The following is a 23,337-nucleotide window of genomic DNA, read 5'->3' on the forward strand; positions in this document are numbered from 1 at the left end:
TATGGTTGTCACTTATCAGAACCTCCAATCTACCTACCAACTCTCATCTTTTGAATTGGTTGCTATGGTTACTTCTTGGAAGATGTGGAGTAGAAAAATTAGCTGGTATAAAGCATGGAAACATTGCCCACAGCAACCAATCAGATCACTTCTTTCATTTTCAAACCTGTCTTAGAAATATAAAACCAGGAATCTGATTGGCTGCTATGGACGACTCCTCCATGTCTTTTCTATACTAATATTTATTCATAAAGCAGAGGCCCTGTAGGTAAGGGGGGGGGGGCACTGTCACATTAACCCCTTCCCGCAAAATGACGTGTCTGGTACTTCGGTATTGCAAGTAACTTACTGCAGTCCTATGTACCAGGCATGTCAGGACTTTAAACTGTCACTATGTGAAGCGACACAGTGACGGAACCGGCAACTCAGCTAGGAGATGCCGGCATCGATCCAATCAGAATGGTCCAGTGCCGATGAGCGCTGTGATTGGCTAGTCTGTACTGACTGGCCAATCGCAACGCAGACGTATTGTTTTTCCAGCATCTCCTGCTCTGTGAGGGCTCATCTGTGTCCTGGAGCCTGACAGAGCCAGATACTGTGTAGATAGAGATAAAAATGAACATAAAGCTGGTGATCAGTTCCCTCACCAGCTGATAAAACACTACAACCACCATCATCTGGTGATCAGTGTCAACAAACCTGTCCTCAGTCCTCTCATCAGACCTGTCCTCAGTCCTGTCATCAGACCTGTCACCGCCTCTCATCCTCTGTACCCAGCTGTATACCCCTAGATTGCCCACTGCCCAAGGTCCCAGTTAGGTAGCAATCACACCTCTCATTTAGAATTTGGTAGGTAGGGTATCCTGGTGGACGCTCCGCTCCTATTATTCAGTTGAACTATAAAATAAAAAAAACAACGGTCATCGCCTGTCATCAGACCTGTCATCTCCTGTCATTAGACCTGTCATCGCCTGTAATTTAGATTTGTCATCGCCTGTCATCAGACCTGTCATCAGACCTCTCATCGCTTGTCATCTCTAGTTAGAGATATAAAATATGACCCAAAGGCTTTACACCGCTGATGAGGCAAACCAAATGTTATGCTCAGATAAAGACTCAGCAGGTGAATGTGAAGCAGTTTGTGATTTCATCTGAATCCGTATCTAGAGAAACTGACTCTGAACCCCCCGTCAGCGCGGAAGAGTCGCAGGTCCTGCCATGCCCGGATTATCACGGGTAGCTGCAGATAATTATAGCCCCAAGTGCCTGATTTTACAGCCTCCTCAGGGATCAATTTGATGCCACAGGGTTCGAGGCCATTGATTTTTTTTCCTTTTTTTTTTGACTCCCTAATAAATGTATTGGTTGAGCAGACGAACATCTATGCTGCTCAGTTAATCTCCAAAAACCCTGACCCCCTACTATGCCAGAGGCCAAAATTGTACTCCAACAATTACAGCAGAGCTTCATACATTCTGGGGCATGTTTAAGTTTTGGCATTATAAAAAGCCCCCTATTAGAGATGACTGGTCCTCTGATATATTATATAGCCCCCCCCCTCTCCACCGCACAATAATGAGCAGGACACGCTTTGAGGCGATAATTAAATTCCTGGATTTTAGTGATAACAGTCGCTGCCCTCCCCTGATGCCCCGAATTTTGTCCGTTTTTTTTAAATAAGGCCGATAAATGACCATTATTGTCAAACATTTTCACAAAATTATATCCCTATACAGAATATTATGGTGGATGAATCCCTTGTTTGTTTTAAGGCACAAAGGAGAGGAAAAAAAGGACCACAATGGCGCTGCTATTTAAAGGAAACGAAATGGTTAGTTTAATAATTAATATTTAAATAGATATACAGGTCGACAGGCTACGCGTTTCAACGCCGGACTGGCGTCTTCATCAGTCCTCTCCTTTGTGCCTATAATTGACAGCAATCCTCTGGTTGTTGTGTTTTGGACCGGGCAGCAGCTTGATTTTACTGAGTGCTTTTTTTTGTGTTCTACCTGCCAGTATCAACACTCTTAGGTGAGCACCGTCTATGTCCAATTATTATTTTCATTTCCTTTATGTAATCTGCACCATGTGGCGCCATGTTTCTTTTTCTCTCTTTTTGTTTGTTTTGAGGGAAGGCTCAGGTTTAGGCAGCACCATCCAAACAAAAGGGCCCTACCATTATTAAATTATATCAAATCTGTGGGAGTGCCATCGGGTATACCCATCGCTTCAGGGTGTATGAGGGAAACTACTCTAAAATTGATCCCCCCTTCCTAGGAGTTAGCGGGAAGATTTGTGTGGGACCTTGTGCATCTGCTGCTTGGCAAAGTGTACCGTTTATATATAGTTCATTTATATTATAGTGTCCCGACGGTTTAAAGTCCCTGTGTCCCAATCCACATTGGCAGCCGGAGTCTTGTCCCCACCCAATCCCTCAAACCATTGTGTGTACAATAAATTTATGGGTGGCAATGATCTTTCTGATCAAGTCATCAAACCACACAGCGCCATGCGGAAAACAAGGGTATAGTATAAGAAGCTGTACCAGGCCAACATTTCATCACAGAAGCCCCCCCCCCCCCACTGAAAAAAAACCAGAGGCACCAGAAAAGATGTCGCGTGTGCTCAAAACAAGGCATCAGGAGGGACACGCGATATATGTGCGAAACGTCCCCCACAAACCTCAGATTGTGTCTCCAGTGTTTTCAAATTTACAACACTTCTTTAGACTTTTAATTTTCTTTTTTTTAATTCTTCATCCACCTTCAGTCTTCCATATTGGCCATAACATTTTTTTTTTCACTGACAAGTCCTTTACCTCATTGTAATATTAGTAAAAACCCAAAATAAACTAAATATTCTCCCTATACCCAATACACTATGCCCTGTAGGCAGCTGGAATAGTAATGGAGGGAGTGACCCCCTCAACCGGGTTGTAAAGCTGGGTGAGAGGATAAAATGCAGAGCAGATCTGTTACCTCAGCAAAAAAAAAATCATATGTTTTTAATAAATGTATTTTCTGGGCTGCATTTTATGGAATGGTGGGTGGGTTGGCAGTGGGACCTGCCATTCCACCTACTTCCAGTGCGTGCGGGATTTTCAGGCTGCCAACTTCACAACTAATAATTCTTACTAAACCCCTAGATGGATACCATGAGATGTGTCCGTCACATAGTCACAATTCTCATTATACCCCTTGGTAAATTCCTTTAGGGGTGTAGCTTCAAAAATTGGGTTACTTCTGTGGGGTTTATAATATTTTGACACCTCAAATCGTCTGTAATCACGGCACAATGTGATAAATAACACCATAGTGGGCCTGAAATATTGCATAGTGCTCCTTATTTCCTGAGCCGAACCGTGTGCCTAAACACCAGTTTACATCCACATATGGGGTGTTGCCGTACTCGGTAGAAATTGTGCACAAAATGTTGGCGTGCTATTTCTCCTATTACATCTTAGGAAAAAAATTGAGAAAATTAGATTTTTCATAGACCAAACAACTGTGGGGACAAGTTTACTAGGGTACTAGATTAATTCCTTTGCTTTATGGGTATAGATTCCAAAATGGCATCATTTTTGGAGTTTTCCACTGTATTGATACCTCAGGGGCTCTAAAAATGCAATATGGCGGCCTAAAAGCATTCCAACAAAATCTGTGCTCCAAAAATTCAAATGGCGCTCCTTCCCTTCTGAGCCCTGCCGTGGGCCCAAAAGCAGTTTATTACCACATATGGAGTATTTCCGTCATCAGGAGAAATTGTTTTACAAATGTTGGGGTGCTTTTTCTCAGAAAGAAAGTAGATTTTCATTTTTACAGACTAATTCAAATAAATTTAGCAAGAAAACTGTGAAGTTAAAACGCTACCTTTACCCCTAGAAAAATTCATTGAGGGGTGTATTTTCAAAAATGGGGTCACTTTTGGGGGTTTCCAGTGTTTTAGGCCCTCCAGCGCATGGCAAACACGACACGGCACTGAAAACAATTTTAGCAAAATCTGGGCTCCAAAATCCAAATGGCGCTCCTTCCCTTCTGAGCACTGTCGTGGGTCCAAATAATAGTTTATTACCACATATGGGGTATTGCAGTAATCGGGAGAAATTGCTTTACAAATATTGGGGTTCTTTTTCTCCTTTATTCCTTCCAAAAATTAGAAAAGTTTTTTTTAATAAAAAGATTTTCATTTTCACAGAGTAATTCAATTAAATTTAGCAAAAAAAGGGTCAAAATGCTATCTTTACCCCATGAAAAATTCCTTGAGGGGTGTAGTTTCCAGAATAGGGTAAATTTTGGGGGGTTTCCACTGTTTTCGCACCAAAAAAATGTTTTGGTGCCTAAAATATATTCTAAAAATAAGGAGGCCCCAAAATCCACTGGGTGCTCCTTTGATCCTGAGGCCTCTGCCATTAGCACGCTAGGGCCAAATGCTTTACAAATGAATTTTGACCAAAAAATTTTTTTTACATTTCGCCTGTAATTCCAGTGAAACTCCTAAACTACACTTTGTGAATGCTGTTTTGAATACTTTTAGGGGTGCCGTTTTCAAAATGGGGTGTTTTATGGGTGTTTCTAATATATGGGCCCCTCAAAGCCACTTCAGAACTGAACTGGTCTCTGAAACAATAGCCTTTTGAAATTTTCTTGAAAATATGAGAAATTGCTGCTAAAGTTCTAAGCCTTGTAACGTCTTAGAAAAACGATGCCAACATAAAGTAGACATATGGGGGATGTGAACTAGTAACTATTTTGTGTGGTATAATTATCTGTCTTACAAGTGGATACATTTATATTTTATAGAAAAATCATAATTTTTGTAAATTTTCTCACAATTTTGGTGTTTTTCACAAATAAATACTGAATTTATCGACCAAACGTTTCCACTAATATAAAGTACAAGATGTCCCAAGAAAAAAATCTCGGGAATGCTTTTACCTTTCCAAGCGATTCTAAGTTATTACCACATAGCGGGTGATCGATGATGAGATATTGCAGAGCAAGGGCCCCATATACTGTTCTTGCATGTGGCCTCCGGCTGTCTACAGCGAGTGCATGGAGTACATTGGGGCCGGTCACATGACTAAGAGTCGTGTCGTCATGAAGGAAGACTGTGCGTCTAGACTTCCGGTCCCCCGGTAGAGCCGTAAAAATCTATTAATATCTCATAATCAGGGCGACGGGGGACCGGAATGTATATTAGCGAGTGATCTCACGTACTGCAGGGACTACACTGCGAATACTTTTTGTCCCCACGTAACCCCTTTAACCCTGTGGGGGCCCGTCTGCTCTAAAGTTACATTAGAGAACAGTATCACTACATCTCATAACCAATATATTAGTGGAGTGTGTGCTGATTCCTATTAAAAGAGGGTGTTTCTGGTTGTTTTAGGGTGTTCCCAGGTGGAATGGGGTGGTGCTGAAATATCCCACAATTTGGGATTCAAATTTTTGTAAGGCCCCATGCACATGACCGTAGAATTAGTCCGCACTTACAGACCTATTCATTTCTATTGGCCACGGACACATTCCCATATATTTACGGGAAGTTGTCCGGGCCGTAGAAAGCCGCCGCATAAGACGTGTCCTTTCTTTTCTTTTTTATGGATCGAGCTCCCAAACTTTGTATGGGAGCATGGGCCGAAAATGCGGGTGCCTGCCAGCAGCTGACCCTGTCTGTAATTACGGACACAGCCGTGTGAATGAGGTCTTAATATGTGTCCACATACATCAGTAACTTCTAACATGTTGGGCTCTGTGGTGAACGTCCAGCCTATAGACTGGGAAAATCTCCAGATATAAAACACGTACGTGGTGTGAACAGGGCCTTGAGACAAACTGTGCAGTGCCTGGAATTCTCTCTTTGGTGTTCTTTGAATCCCTGTGTCATGCTCCTGTGCTCTGAATAACACAGTGTATCGGTTTTGTCTGGAATGCTCCTTTAACAAATTTCTGCAATTGACACTTTGCCCAATTTTCCCTGCATTCTGTATGTTCAGTAATTGGAGAAAATCCTTATAATTGCCTTGGGCATTCTGGTCTCTACACATTATAGTCAATGAGGCCGCGTCACTGCTATGGAGACTGGCAGGTGGGTGGCAGTAGGCTGTGCCTACCCCTAGTGCCCGTGTCCAATACTGAAATTTGCTGTTGGGGGAGATGAGCCAGAACCTCCCGGCCTATCCCATGAAAGTCTGACATTGATGACCCAGCATGGGCCCCATATATTCACTGGGCACGTATAGGATCGTGGCAGAAAGCTCCCTGGTCAATTATTATTTATTCCCAATATATTCCCATTATAATTATTTTAAGAGTCAAATATGGAACGACTGTCCCCTATCCGAACAGAGACGCAAATGTGATCAGAGCCGCAAATGTGAACAGAGTCGCAAATGTGAACAGAACCGCAAATGTGAACAGAGCCGCAAATGTGACCAGAGCCGCAAATGTGAACAGAGCCTTATTCACAGTGATATTACGCACTCCGCTCATAATAATCATATAATAACGTAATCCCACAGAATATTAGGACTGGTGCAGGTCTTTAGAATTACAGAATTTGTGCCCCCCACATCAGAATTCATGGGGGACATCTGGTGGCCTCCATTATAACCCTGGTCCATGTGTTCTCGCAGTATTTATAGCCTCTGTAATATTAAGTACGGACTGTTGAACCTGCACCTCATATTTTAACACATTTCCAGGGTAAGAACAAGAAAAACGTCCGGAATATAACGAGTGAGAGGATTTTACAGCAGATTACTGATGCCCACAAATGTCCTGCCTTCTCTTTATTTCCCCTCTAATGTCTTTGCTCCCAAAGTGTCAGCTGTGAGTAAAAATGTTCTGGATCAGCAGGACGAGGCGTTGTGTGTGTGATCTAGGGGGCGCTCAACACAAAGAATCAGAGGACATTTAAAGGGCCAGTACATGAGGAATGAAGTAAATCATCATATTTATAAAAACATTGCAAAAAGCTCACGATTGGCCCCCAATATACAATAAAAAGGGGGGAAGCCGGATAAGAATGGATAATCTGAGCTGGTCCCGCACTTCCCATGGGCCCCATACCAGCTGATGACCTCGGGTGATGAAGAAAGGTGCAAAGTGTAAGGTCCTTATACCTGCAATGTGGAGATATAGATAAAGCTGCATAAACCAGTCCCAGCCACTGGGGGCAGCAATGTATTAAGGACATCAGCGTGGAGTGGAAAGGTATAGATGGGATTGTACGTGATTCACTGGCTCTGGTTGTACGATACAGTTAAGGGGGACGTCCAGTTTATATAACACAATCATAAAAACCATTTAAGGCATTGTGATTTATTAGAGGGGAGTCCCTCATTCAGGACCCTCACTCATTAATACCCTCACCTATAAAGAGCGTCTCTCTGGTGGAACCAGCACATCCGTGTATTACATATAGGGTCAGTATTTGATTCCCTGGTGCTCTTGGGTAAGGAAAAGGTAAATTGCCTTCTCCTTGGTGGTCTAATGGTTTACCATCCTGCACAGGCTCTAGTGGTGTGTCTGGCCGCTGACGGGAAGCTGAATGCAATATTCACATCGTGATCGAATTCCCTCCCCACCAACCATCGATCATACAGATCAGAGGGGTTAATAAGGGGCCGCCAGGCTCCCCTGAGTCCGGACTATCACGTGTACACATTTTGTAGCAAGATTTTTTTATTGATAAAATGTACGTCTTATAGTGTAAAACATATATTCATTTTTTTCATAAATCCGAATTTTACTACAAAAACATTGAGACGTTCTTATTCCTCCAGGTTCATGAGGACAGATCTATGGAAGACTCAGGATTATTATTATTATTATTATTATTATTATTGACAGTAATGAAGACAAAAACAGGTTTCAGGTGGTAGAAAATGACTTTACTAAACAGTTTTATAAGCCAACAAACAAGGACCATGAGGATAGTAAACAGTCCGCTGCTTCTCTCTCCTTGTGGTAAGATGATATTTGGGAGAAAGGTTGGAGGTGGTGGATGTCTCGGCACTTGGTTGTATTTCTGGAGCCTCTGCAGTTTGAGATGTTCCTGCTCGGCTGTGACGTGCCATTCCACCTCGCTGTAGAGTCTGCTGGTCATAAACGGTTCTTGTATTTCTTTCTCCTTGTTGTAATATGATATTTGGGAGAAAGGTTGGAGGTGGTGGATGTCTCGAGACTTGGTCGCCATCTCTAGATCTTCTGCAGTTTGGGATGTGATAACTGCTTGGCTGTGGCGCGCCATTCCACCTCATTGTATAAAACTGGAAATAAGAGAAAGTAAACCTGTAACTATAAGGAAAAATCTACTAATATTTTGAAAACATTTTTAGATGATAATGGAGACAGTAGTGACCATAACAGCTAAACCCAGTGGTATTAGTCATCATTGTCTGAGCAAGGTCCAAGTGGGCAGAGATTGGGTAGTGGACTGGTTATTTCCTCACATTTATGGGGGGATCCCCTTTTAATAGTGTTTGGATTGGATATTCTCTACCTGCCATCTATATACATGTGATTTAGGACATACAACACATTGACCTCACCCTTATTTTATTTTTGTCAGGTCCAACATGGAAGATTAGGGCTGGATCTTGTGTATTTGTGGATTGGGGTGTGTGGTCAGATGAAACCGTCTGACATCACCGTCCACGATGGTCCTCTTTATACTCCAGAGTGCTGGTTCTACTCCCTTTTGGAGATGGTGAAGCTTTTTTGGGTAATTGTTATAGATAAACTCTAAGAAAAGAAACACATATCCACATTATAAACCCCATGATTGTAGAGATGAATAATAATGTTAGACTGTGTGCATGCTAAACCTTTTATAAGTCGCTAGGTTGGATTATGACACCTTTATTTAAAATAACTTGAACAACAACCAATATACTTTTAAACGTGGGTTGACACGAAGGGTCGGCCACAGCTTTATTTAATTTATTATTTGCATAGTTATCAATATAACCATAAACCATGACACATTTTAATATACCCGTATGCCAGCCCGCCTGAGGCAGGGAATGTAGGTCGTACCTTTTCCATGCAAATACCGCCACGAGGAGGGTGAGCATCCTTAACTGCACACACCGCCTCCTCCATACCATCCTGGAGTCCAGATAAAAAGATATCCAATCCGATATCCGTGAGGTGCACCCCATCCTGCAGTAGCAGGTACCGATTATCACCTTCCAACTGCCTTTGCCTAATTACAACACCTCCACCAGCCCTGACATACCTGGACACCCTGGTGTTAAGCAGCCACCTACCCCTTTCAATTGCAGCCTCGTCACGGGCGCCTTGCCACACTGCCCTGGGAATGACCTCCGACCAAACTAGAACCAGTTAGTTTAAAAACAAAGTAAACCTTTCCAGGTCGGACTGGATTAAAGCTATAAGCTCACCCAAATGAACAGCACATAGGTCATTCCCCCCGACATGGATCACCAGTACCGTAAGACCGACTCGTTGCCTGCTTATTGGCCCCACCTCGGGCAACACATCCAGCCATCCCAGGCCTCGCAGACTCCGCCAATGGACATTGGCTCCCAGTAGGCCCAGCGAGAGACCTGCTGGTCGTATTGCCACTCTCCGTTCCACCCAGAAGACGTAAGAATGCCCGAGGATCCATATCACGGGCGTGAACCTAGAAAGAAACAAATAAACATAATGCAAAAATCAAATCCGGACGAATATAACCAGCGAAACAATCTGAACGCCACCGCCCGATATGCCGAACATCCTCATCAGATAGGCCGAAACCGCTGGCCGTGGTAGCGGCTCCAATGCGGAATGAATGTGTTCCGAAATCCTTGAGGGGAAAGCCAGCACAGGTTAAGGCTGACCGAAATATTGCCTTGAACTGGAACCTAGTGAGCTATTTTCCATCGGCATGGGACAAAAATTGGGTACCTGATACACGAACATCTGTATAAAGCGTGACGGCCCAGACAGGGCAGGCTGGCCCAGGAACCGGCCTTAAAGATACCCAACAACCTCTGGCAATCAATTTCCGAAATCCGTAACACTGCAAAAAAGGCCAAAGCAAAGGCCTCCCTGTAAAGAAGGATATTTCAAAATGGGAAAAACAAACGTCCTTATGGACCTGTAACAACTTTATGAGGATGGGGAAGGAAACAGGGTGTCTAGCTTCTCATCTAACCGCGGATTTCTTCCGCCCTTTTAATGCTTGCGCATTGAAAAATGACTTGGTGACATCCGCCCATCCATGCAATTTAAATAAAAAAGCCAGACCTGAAAGGCAACGCTGCGCAACTGCCCCTGAGGCCCCGCAGTTCCATAACCTAGTCAGAGATTACAATACGTAAGACCGGAGGGTAGCTTCATCGGGACCCAGGGAAAGAACACCGACAACATCCAGCCACTCATTCCACGCCTTACCGCATGTAGCCCAGGTAGATGGCGCAAGGGATGACCTCACGAGCGGCACCAGCTGAAATCCAGAATCCTCCACAGTGCATCCGGGCAGCTGGCCATGGGCAGAGCGAACGGAAAACCTGCCAATTAAAACGTGAAAGGGCGTCAGCTACATTATTTTGAACACCGGGAATATGACGGGCCCTAAAGTGAATGTTGTGCTGCAAGCATCTTAAAACCAAACGTCTAATTTGAACCACAACCGGCGCAGAGGAGGAAGTTAAATGGTTAACGGCATGAACCACGCTGGCATTATCAGACCAGAACACCATAGATGAATTTGCTAACTTCTCACCCCACAACTCTATAGAGAACGTTTTTGAACCAACCCCTAACGCGCCATGCTTCGAGCCATGGGGCCGCACACCAGGAAGAGCCCAGTATAGTTCCAAAGCCGGCACCGCCCGCCGCATCTGTGAACAACTGGATCTCCTGGTTGGATACGGTAGGTGACCTCCAGCACGTGCGCCCATTGTAATTTGCAATAAAATTTAACCATACTTGAAAATCGCTCCTAAGGGCAACAGTTATGCGTACATAATGGGTAGGTAACTGGGCGCCATCCGTGGACAAGGACAAGCTGCTCGAAAAAATGTGTCCCATAGGCATAACTCTACTGGCAAATACCAACAAGCCCAAAAGGGATTGGACCTGTCGGAGCTGTAATTTCTTAGCTGATATGGCTGCCGCCAAGTGAGAACGCAACTTTATAACTTTATCAGCCAGTAATCGGAACACCATTTCTGAAGAGTCAATCTCTATACCCAGGAAAGACAACACTGTAGTAGGGCCTTTGGTTTTCTCTTCAGAAAGGGGGACGCCAAAACGAGCGGCCAAACTGCGGAAAGAATTTAACAATATCTGGCAACACGGCGACGAAGCGGGGCCCGCGAAAAGGAAATCATCCAAGTAGTGTGTCGTGGATGTACATCCTGTAATTTCCTTCAAAACCCACTCCAAAAAGGAACTAAAAACCTTGAAGTAAAAACATGAGATAGAACAGCCCATAGGGAGGCACATGTCATAAAAAAACAGGCCGCCCACCTGACAACAGATGAAAACAGTCCAGAAGACGGGTAACAACCGAAACGCAGATGTGACGTCTGATTTAGCCATAAGGGCTCCTTGACCCACCTGGTGAACTAAGTCCACCGCCCTGTCAAACGAGACATACGAAACAGCAGACAGGTCCTTATCTATGCCGTCGTTAACGGAACTTTTGGGTAGGACAGGTGATGGATCAAACAGAATTTTCCCGGCTCTTTCTTGTGTACCACCCCTAGGGGGATACCCGAAGGTTAGAAAACGGTAACTCAGAAAAGGGGCCGGCCAAGCTCTAGTTCTTTTCCTAATTTATCTGCAATAACCGAAGGGAATTCCCTGGCGGACTTCAAATTACCAGAAAACATTGGTGAAGGGTTATGAACAAATGGAATAAAGAACCCGAACAAAAAACCTGTCCTAATTAGGGCAGCCTCCCCCATCTGGGGGTACCGGTCTAGCCAGGTTAGCATCTCTAGGACGCGTATTGGAGTCCTCAACCCTGCCCGTACTATTGGGACGCGGGACCTGGGCATTCCGCCGGTTACAACGGACTGCTGGGTGGGGGCCCCCACAAGTGGAACACTCGTGTTTAAACTTGCAGGACCCGTAGAACTTGCAGTGCCCTTCGTTGAAGAGACAGCAAGTCCCAGTTGTTTTGAGCCCCGACCCCAGCGGAGGGACGGCCAAACGCGGGTGGGGAGGGGACTGCTGGCTGAAAGGGGCGCTGCGACATCATAAGCCTCAGCCAAACATCCGTAGCTTTTGTATCCCAACCGACTTCTGGTTTTTGCAACATACGCCTGCGGAGCTCCTCATCGTAGCGCCACCAAGCTGAACCCCCATGGGACTTATAGGCGCTAAAAATAGTAACCAAATATAAAAATAGTTAGAAAGACTTTTCGTTGGAACTTCTGCGAAATTACGCAGCCCAGTACCGTGGTGGAGTGCGGGTGGTCGTGCTCTATGTTCTTTGCTGTCATTTCACTGATCTGTGAAAAAATACCAAAATATAAAAATGAATACATTAAAAATTGCACAAAGCAAGAACTTTCCGCCAGGGCCGAGGTTTTTCTGCATGCATGTTTATTGCATAGAGTCATGTGACTGACGGCGATGCCAAAACGGACCTGACCCATTGTCATGTGACACCACATCCATTACATTGCGGACGTCAAAATCAAAATGGTGCAGAGAACAAGCACAAAGATTATAGGTCCAATTGTATTCCTATAGAACGGCTTCTAGGGATACAAATAAAATCTATCCAATGATCAGGAATATTTGATAATCTCATTAATGCCGGATTAAAGGAATTTTACATCCACTGGTTTGTACCAGCGGCTCAGCATGTCAATAACTTTATATTATGTATGAGATATACTGTACATACCTTTACACACTGATCTCCAGCGCACAGGTGGGTGTATACGGATACCCTACCTCCAATGACTGGTAATTTATTATATAGGAAAATAACGTTTCTTATGTTTAGTAAGTGTCTTATAGGATTTACTACACTTTTATGTGAGATAAATGTTAATATAATACATATATACAGTGGAGGAAAAAAGTATTTGATCCCTTGCTGATTTTGTAAGTTTGCCCACTGTCAAAGTCATGAACAGTCTAGAATTTTTAGGCTAGGTTAATTTTACCAGTGAGAGATAGATCAAAATTATATATATTTATTTGTATTGTGAACAGAGAAATAAGTATTTGATCCCCTACCAACCATTAAGAGTTCAGCCTCCTCCAGACCAGTTACACGCTCCAAATCAACTTGGTGCCTGCATTAAAGACAGCTGTCTTAAATGGTCACCTGTATAAAAGACTCCTGTCCACAGACTCAATTAATCAGTCTGACTCTAACCTCTACAACATGGGCAAGACCAAAGAGCTTTCTAAGGATGTCAGGGACAAGATCATAGACCTGCACAAGGCTGGAATGGGCTACAAAACCATAAGTAAGACGCTGGGTGAGAAGGAGACAACTGTTGGTGCAATAGTAAGAAAATGGAAGACATACAAAATGACTGTCAATCGACATCGATCTGGGGCTCCATGCAAAATCTCACCTCGTGGGGTATCCTTGATCCTGAGGAAGGTGAGAGCTCAGCCGAAAACTGCACGGGGGGAACTTGTTAATGATCTCAAGGCAGCTGGGACCACAGTCACCAAGAAAACCATTGGTAACACATTACGCCGTAATGGATTAAAATCCTGCAGTGCCCGCAAGGCCCCTCTGCTCAAGAAGGCACATGTACAGGCCCGTCTGAAGTTTGCAAATGAACATCTGGATGATTCTGAGAGTGATTGGGAGAAGGTGCTGTGGTCAGATGAGACTAAAATTGAGCTCTTTGGCATTAACTCAACTCGCCGTGTTTGGAGGTAGAGAAATGCTGCCTATGACCCAAAGAACACCGTCCCCACTGTCAAGCATGGAGGTGGAAACATTATGTTTTGGGGGTGTTTCTCTGCTAAGGGCACAGGACTTCTTCACCGCATCAATGGGAGAATGGATGGAGCCATGTACCGTCAAATCCTGAGTGACAACCTCCTTCCCTCCACCAGGGCATTAAAAATGGCTTGTGGCTGGGTCTTCCAGCACGACAATGACCCGAAACATACAGCCAAGGCAACAAAGGAGTGGCTCAAAAAGAAGTACATTAAGGTCATGGAGTAGCCTAGCCAGTCTCCAGACCTTAATCCCATTGAAAACTTATCGAGGGAGCTGAAGATCCGAGTTGCCAAGCGACAGCCTCGAAATCTTAATGATTTACAGATGATCTGCAAAGAGGAGTGGGCCAAAATTCCATCTAACATGTGTGCAAACCTCATCATCAACTACAAAAAACGTCTGACTGCTGTGCTTGCCAACAAGGGTTTTGCCACCAAGTATTAAGTCTTGTTTGCCAAAGGGATCAAATACTTATTTCTCTGTGCACAATGCAAATAAATATATATATTTTTGACAATGTGATTTTCTTTTTTTTTTTATATATATAATCTATCTCTCACTGGTAAAATTAACCTAGCCTAAAAATTCTAGACTGTTCATGTCTTTGACAGTGGGCAAACTTACAAAATCAGCAAGGGATCAAATACTTATTTCCTTCACTGTAGCAAGGACAGTACCGCTGCTTTCTATTCAGCATCTTCCAGCAAGAAGCTGAACAATGTTACCAGATGACGCTGTGTTACACCAGCATGTCGCCATATGACGCCCAAGATCAGAAAATGAAGGGAAATGATAACCTCAGGATCTGATGTTTTCTACATGTGAACCTAAAGACAAGGACAATTGGATTCCATTCAAATATTATTTAAGAAAGGATACATGAAACCACTAAGGTCACGGCCATTATGCAGGATGCCAGCCCGAAATGGCTGATGACTCTTCGGCTTTCGGACACTTTGTAGAGGAGTATGGACTGCCAAAGTTTGTAAAGGCTGCCAAACCGAAATGCAATGAAAGCGCAAATCCGGTGAGTCATTGGATAACGGTAGGTCTAGAAAACAAGCAGACAGAGGTTACAGCAAATCTTATGGAACTAATCACTAATTTACCCTCAGAACTTCCCAATAAATCCTAAATAACGTGTTCTGATATAATAACCCCGGAGACATAATGGTATATATATAGTGGGGGTCTCGTGTTTGGGACTCCTCCCTATTAGACTGAGCAGACACACATCTATTACATGGTCGTCCATTCATTTGATTAAGCCATGTAATACCACTTTAGTGTGTGGCCACCCAGGGATCACCGCTGATCATGATCAACAAAGGTTCAGCTGCCAGACCCACAGCGATCAGCTGATTGCCAGCGGGTCCCTATTTAGTAAAGATGGGACAACCCTATTAACATAAAACATTTATTAACTTACCAAAAACATAGCCATCACGGCCGTCCCAACACATGGTGACCATCCAATTGCCAGGAGGATCTTTTGAACCAAGGCCTGACGATCCCCAAAGGCTTCAGCATGGAGCATGATGAACTTATAATGTAGAAACGTCAGACCCAGAGCTGAAAAAGAGAAAATAAGCCAAATAAATCTTGTACCACGTGTAAAAGCACCTAATAACATCTATGAAGCGCGGACCAAGCGCTAAACCCAACAAGAAACCTTCAATAATGGACCGGAACATTTATCTGCATCGTCTGATCCGGACAATTATTATCAATTGAAATGAACAAAACTTTATTTATTTTTTAGAAAAATCTGATTACTGCTGCATGAAGAGAATATTATAATCACTTCCGTGATTGTTACTTACAGGCAATGGCCATTCCTATGAATCCTTTTCTAAACAGAATATTTTCTGGAAAGAAATTTCCCGTTTCACTGCAAAACAAAAAAGAAAACGCTCAATGTTAAATAATATGGAAAAATTGTCAGAATTGTTTCATCTTAATAATCATCAGTCTGATAATAATCTATAGGACTGAGGGGATGATGTACATCAGTGGGGGGTATGATTGTTGATAACAGTCAGGGTGTAGCTAGCAGAGAGCCAGGCCACACACCAAAAGGCCAAAAGATGTGGAAGAATCCCAATCCGTTGATCTCCATAATAGTGAGAAGTCGCCATTAATTAGCAAATCGCACTCTGTGTCAATTCACGGAAAGAAAGACCGGACAGCTGTCAGGAGAATATTTATAACCCCTCGTCATCTCTCTGTGACATCAGCACGGCTCGTCGTCCTTGGCGGGGAAGATGATGTAGATAATGATGGTGAAGAAGAAGAGGAGGGTTATGGTCAGAAGATGTCGAGGGCGATCTCCGCCTCCAAGGACGACCACCTCTGCCGTGACGATGCTTGCGACCGACCGTGCCTGCGCCCACCTCCAGATCTGCGTTTCCTCCCTCTCCTTGACGATTCCTTTGCCGAACCTGAAACAGAGACAAGGGACAAGGCAGAATCGTGACCAACGTCACATAGATCCCCCTTGGCACCAACAGCATGCGCCACATCCCTGCTCGGACCCTCCTGCTGCGGCCAGAACCGGACGGTACATTCAATAAAGGACACAGTTGTGCAGCAGACCGTAGCCCTGGCTGAGATCGGACGACTTCTTCTCCAGCTCTTGTCCTCTGATAGGGGGTTAGACCATGCAATGCCCTCGCTGCAGCGCCCCTGCGGCTTCTGCTCTGCCCGGCCCTGTTATCAGACCTGTCATCACCTGTCATCAGACTTGTAATTACCTGTCATCAGACCTGTCATCGCCTGTCATCGACTGTCATCAGACCTGTCATCGCCTGTCATCAGACTTGTCATCACCTGTCATCAGACCTGTCATCGCCTGTCATCAGACCTGTCATCAGACCTGTTATAAGATCTTTCATCACCTGTCATCAGTCCTGTCATCAGACCTGTTATCAGAACTGTCATCGCCTGTCATCAGACCTGTTATCAGAACTGTCATCGCCTGTCATCAGACCTGTCATCGCCTGTCATCAGACCTGTCATCGCCTGTCATCAGACCTCTCATCGCCTGTCATCAGACCTGTCATCGCCTGTCATCAGACCTGTCATCGCCTGTCATCAGACCTGTCATCGCCTGTCATCAGACCTGTCATCACCTGTCATCACCTGTCATCAGAACTGTCATCGCCTGTCATCAGACCTGTCATCAGACCTGTCATCGCCTGTCATCAGACCTGTCATCAGACCTTTCATCACCTGTCATCAGACCTGTCATCTGACCTGTTATCAGAACTGTTATCGCCTGTCATCAGACCTCTCATCGCCTGTCATCAGACCTGTCATCGCCTGTCATCAGACCTGTCATCGCCTGTCATCAGACCTCTCATCGCCTGTCATCAGACTTGTCATCACCTGTCATCACCTTTCATCAGAACTGTCATCGCCTGTCATCAGACCTGTTATCAGACCTGTCATCACCTGTCATCAGACCTGTCATCAGACCTGTTATCAGAACTGTCATCGCCTGTCATCAGACCTGTCATCAGATCTGTCATCGCCTGTCATCAGACCTCTCATCGCTTGTCATCAGACCTGTCATCGCTTGTCATCTCTAGTTAGAGATATAAAATATGGCCCAAAGGCTTTACACCGCTGATGAGGCAAACCAAATGTTATGCTCAGATACAGACTCAGCAGGTGAAGGTGAAGCAGTTTGTGATTTCATCTGAATCTGTATCTAGAGAAACTGACTCTGAAACCCCCCGTCAGCGCGGAAGAGTCTCAGGTGCTGCTATGCCGGGATTATCACGGGTAGCTGTAGATAATTATAGCCCCAAGTGCCTGATTTTACAGCCTCCTCAGGGATCAATTTGATGCCACAGGTTCGAGGCTATTGATTTTTTTTCCATTTTTTTTCTGACTCCCTAATAAATTTATTGGTTGAGCAGACGAACATCTATGCTGCTCAGTTTATCTCCCAAAACGCTGACCCCCTACTATGCCAGAGGCCGAAATTGTACTCCAACAAATACAACAGAGCTGCATACATTCTGGGGCATGTTTAAGTTTTGGCATTATAAAAAGCCCCCTATTAGAGATGACTGGTCCTCTGATATATTATATAGCCCCCCCCCCCTCTCCACCGCACAATAATGAGCAGGACACGCTTTGAGGCGATAATTACATTTCTGGATTTTAGTGATAACAGTCGCTGCCCACCCCCAGATGCCTCAAATTTTGACCGTTTTTTTAAAATAAGGCCAATAATTGACCATTATTGTCAAACATGTTCCCAAAATTATATCCCTATACAGAATATTGTGGTGGATGAATCCCTTGTTTGTTATAAGGGAAGGCTCAGGTTTAGGCAGCACCTTCCAAACAAAAGGGCCCGGTACGTTATTAAATGATATAAAATCTGTGGGAGTGCCCCGCGTATACCCATCGCTTCAGGGTGTATGAGGGAAAGGACCCTAAATTTGATCCCCTGTATGCCCCCCCTCTTCCTAGGAGTCACCGGGAAGATTTGTGTGGGACCTTGTGCATCTGCTGCTTGGCAAAGTGTACATTTTATATATAGATAATTTATACTATAGTGTCCCGATGGTTTACAGTCCTTGCGTCCCGTTCCACATTGGCATGCGGCACAATCCGGAAAAACCATAAAGGTCTCCCCAAAACTCTGCTAGGACAGTCGTTAAGGGTGGGAGAGAGCAGGGCCGTCTGCAGAGAAGATCTGCTGCTCCTCAGATACAGAGACAGAGGAGACGTCCTGATCCTGACCACCATTACTAATGGCGGCCGGAGCCTTGTCCCTGTATGCGGATCCACCACCCAATCCTGCAAACCCTTGTGTGAACAATAAATTTATGGGTGGCGATGATCTTTCGGATCAAGTCATCAAACCAAACAGCGCCATTCGCAAAACAAGGGTATAGTATAAGAAGCTGTACCCGGCCAACATTTCATCGCAGAAGCCCCCCCCCCCCACTGAAAAAAAACCAGAAACCCCAGAAAATATGTCACGTGTGCTCAAAACAAGGCATCAGGAGGGACACGCGATATATGTGTGAAACGTAGCCCACAAACCTCAGATTGTGTCTCCAGTGTTTTCAAATTTACGACACTTCTTTCGATTTTTAATCTTTTATTTTAATTCTTCATCCACCTTCAGTCTTCCATATTGGCCATAACATAACAAGTCCTTTACCTCATTGTAATATTAGTAAAAACCCAAAATAAAGTAAATATTCTCCCTATACCCAATACACTATGCCCTGTAGGCAGCTGGAATAGTAATGGAGGGAGTGACCCCCTCACCCGGGTTATAAAAGTGGGTGAGAGGATAAAATACAGAGTAGATCTGTTACCTCAGCAAAAAAAAATAATTCATATGTTTTTAATAAATGTATTTTCTGGGCTGCATTTTATGGAATGGTGGGTGGGTTGGCAGTGGGACCTGCCATTCCACCTCCCTCCAGTGCGGGATTTTCAGGTTGCCAACTTCACAACTAATAATTCTTATTATACCCCTAGATGAATACCATGACAGGTGTCCGTCACATAGTCACAATTCTCATTATACCCCTTGATAAATTCCTTGAGGGGTGTAGCTTCAAAAATTGGGTTACTTCTGTGGGGTTTATAATACCTTGACACCTCAAATCGTCTGTAATCACGGCACAACATGATAAATACCACTATAGTGGGCCTGAAATATTGCATAGTGCTCCTAATTTCCTGAGCCCAACCGTGTGCCTAAACACCAGTTTACATCCACATATGGGGTGTTGCCGTACTCGGTAGAAATTGTGTACAAAATTTGGGCGTGCTATTTCTCCTATTACATCTTAGGGAAAAAAAATTGAGAAAATTAGATTTTTCATTTTTCATAGACCAAACAACTGTGGGGACAAGTTTACTAGGGAACTGGATTAATTCCTTTGCTTTATGTGTATAAATTCCAAAATGGAATCATTTTTGGAGTTTTCCACTGTATTGATACCTCAGGGGCTCTGAAAATGCAATATGGCGGCCTAAAAGCATTCCAACAAAATCTGTGCTTCAAAAATCCAAATGGCGCTCCTTCCCTTTTGAGCCCTGCCATGGGTCCAAACAGCAGTTTATTACCACATATGGAGTATTTCCATCATCAGGAGAAATTGCTTTACAAATGTTGGGGTGCTTTTTCTCAGAAAGAATGTAGATTTTCATTTTCACAGACTAATTCAAATAAATTTAGCAAGAAAACTGTGAAGTTAAAACGCTACCTTTACCCCTAGAAAAATTCATTGAGGGGTGTATTTTCCAAAATGGGGTCACTTTTGGGGGGTTTAAAAAAAGGTGGCCCCAAAATCCACTGGGTGCTCCTTTGATCCCGAGGCCTCTGCCATTGGCACACTAGAGCCAAATGCTTTACAAATAAATAAATAAATAAACGCCTAAACTACACTTTGTGAATGCTGTTCTGGGTGTTTATAATATATGGGCCCCTCAAAGCCATTTCAGAACTGAACTGGTCCCTGAAACAATAGCCTTTTGAAATTTTCTTGAAAATGTGAGAAATTTCTGCTAAAGTTCTAAGCCTTGTAACGTCCTAGAAAAACGATGCCAACATAAAGTAGACATATGGGGGATGTGAACTAGTAACTATTTTGTGTGGTATAATTATCTGTCTTACAAGTAGATACATTTATATTTTATAGAAAAATCATAATTTTTTTAAATTTTCTCACAATTTTGGTGTTTTTCACAAATAAATACTGAATTTATAGACCAAACTTTTCCACTAATATAAAGTACAACATGTCTCAAGAAAACAATCTCAGAATCGCTTGGATAGGTAAAAGCATTCCCAAGTTATTACCACATAAAGGGACACGTGTCAGATTTGGAAAAAATCAACTTCGTTTTCATGGCCAAAACAGGCTGCGTCGTGAAGGGGTTAAAGCCGCTTTCTTCTGTGTATTAGATCACATGTAAGGGCCGGAGGTGATTCATTTTATGGCTAACAATTACTGATGGATTGGTAGAGCGACATAAGGCGGGTGATCGATGATGAGATATTGCAGAGCAAGGAGCCCATATACTGTTCTTGCATGTGGCCCCCGGCTGTCTACAGCGAGTGCATGGAGTACATTGGGGCCGGTCACATGACTAAGAGTCGTGTCGTCATGAAGGAAGACTGTCGATCTAGACTTCCGGTCCCCCGGTAGAGCCGTAAAAATCTATTAATATCTCATAATCAGCGCGACGGGGGACCGGAATGTATATTAGCGAGTGATCTCACGTACTGCAGGGACTACACTGCGAATACTGTTTGGTCCCCACGTAACCCCTTTAATCCTGGTGGGGGCCCGTCTGCTCTAATGTTACATTAGAGAACAGTATCACTACATCTCATAACCAATATATTAGTGGAGTGTGTGCTGATTCCTATTAAAAGAGGGCGTTTCTGGTTGTTCTAAGGTGTTCCCAGGTGGAACGGGGTGTGGTAAAATATCTTACCGTTTGGGATTCAAATTTTTGTAAGGCCCCATACACACGACCTTAGAATTCATCCGCAATTACAGACCTATTCATTTCTATTGGCCACGGACACATTCCCATATATTTACGGGAAGTTGTCCGGGCCGTAGAAAGCCGCCGCATAGGACATCTCCTATCTTTTCTTTTTATGGACCGAGCTCCCATACTTAGTATGGGAGCATGGACCGAAAATGCGGGTGCCTGCCAGCAGCTGACCTGCCTGCAATTACGGACACAGCCGTGTGAATGAGGTCTTAATATGTGTCCACATACACCAGTAACTTCTAACATGTTAGGCTCTGTGGTGAACGTCCAGCCTAAAGACTGGGAAAATCTCCAGATATAAAACACGTACGTGGTGTGAACAGGGCCTTGAGACAAACTGTGCAGAGCCTGGAATTCTCTCTTTGGTGTTCTTTGAATCCCTGTGTCATGCTCCGCCCCCTCAGGTCCTGTGCTCGGAATAACACAGTGTATCGGTTTTGTCTGGAATGTTCCTTTAACAAATTTCTGCAATTGACACTTTGCCCAATTTTCCCTGCATTTTGTATGTTCAGTAATTGGAGAAAATCCTTATAATTGCCTTGGGCATTCTGGTCTCTATACGTTATAGTCAATGAGGCCGCGTCACTGCTATGGAGACTGGCAGGTGGGTGGCAGTGGGCTGTGCCTACCCCTAGTGCCCGTGTCCAATACTGAAATTTGCTGTTGGGGGACATGAGCCAGAACCTCCTGGCCTATCCTCTGAAAGTCTGACATTGATGACCCAGCATGGGCCCCATATATGCACTGGACACGTATAGGATCGTGGCAGAAAGCTCCCTGGTCAATTATTATTTATTCTCAATATATTCCCATTATAATTATTTTAAGAGTCAAATATGGAACGACTGTCCCCTATCCGAACAGAGACGCAAATGTGAACAGAGCCGCAAATGTGACCAGAGCCGCAAATGTGACCAGAGCCGCAAATTTGAACAGAGCCGCAAATGTGAACAAAGCCGCAAATGTGACCAGATCCGCAAATGTGAACAGAGCCTTATTCACAGTGATATTACGCACTCAGCTCATTATAATTCTATAATAACGTAATCCCACAGAATATTAGGACTGGTGCAGGTCTTCAGAATTACAGAATTTGTGCCCCCCACATCAGAATTCATGGGGGACATCTGGCGGCCTCCATTATAACCCTGGTCCATGTGTTCTCGCAGTATTTATAGCCTCTGTAATATTAAGTACGGACTGTTGAACCTGCACCTCGTTTTTTAACACATTTCCAGGGTAAGAACAAGAAAAACGTCCGGAACATAACGAGTGAGAGGATTTTACAGCAGATTACTGATGCCCACAAATGTCCTGCGTTCTCTTTATTTCCCCTCTAATGTCTTTGCTCCCAAAGTGTCAGCTGTGAGTAAAAATGTTCTGGATCAGCAGGATGAGGCGATGTGTATGTGATCTAGGGGGCGCTCAACACAAAGAATCAGAGGACATTTAAAGGGCCAGTACATGAGGAATGAAGTAAATCATCATATTTATAAAAACATTGCAAAAAGCTCACGATTGGCCCCCAATATACAATAAAAAGGGGGGAAGCCGGATAAGAATGGATAATCTGAGCTGGTCCCGCACTTCCCATGGGCCCCATACCAGCTGATGACCTCGGGTGATGAAGAAAGGTGCAAAGTGTAAGGTCCTTATACCTGCAATGTGGAGATATAGATAAAGCTGAATAAACCAGTCACAGCTACTGGGGGCAGCAATGTATATAGGACATCAGCGTGGAGTGGAAAGGTATAGATGGGATTGTACGTGATTCACTGGCTCTGGTTGTACGATACAGTTATGGGGGACGTCCAGTTTATATAACACAATCATAAAAACCCA

Source organism: Rhinoderma darwinii, chromosome 10 (assembly GCF_050947455.1).
Source record: "Rhinoderma darwinii isolate aRhiDar2 chromosome 10, aRhiDar2.hap1, whole genome shotgun sequence".
NCBI classification, from domain to species: Eukaryota; Metazoa; Chordata; class Amphibia; order Anura; family Rhinodermatidae; genus Rhinoderma; species Rhinoderma darwinii.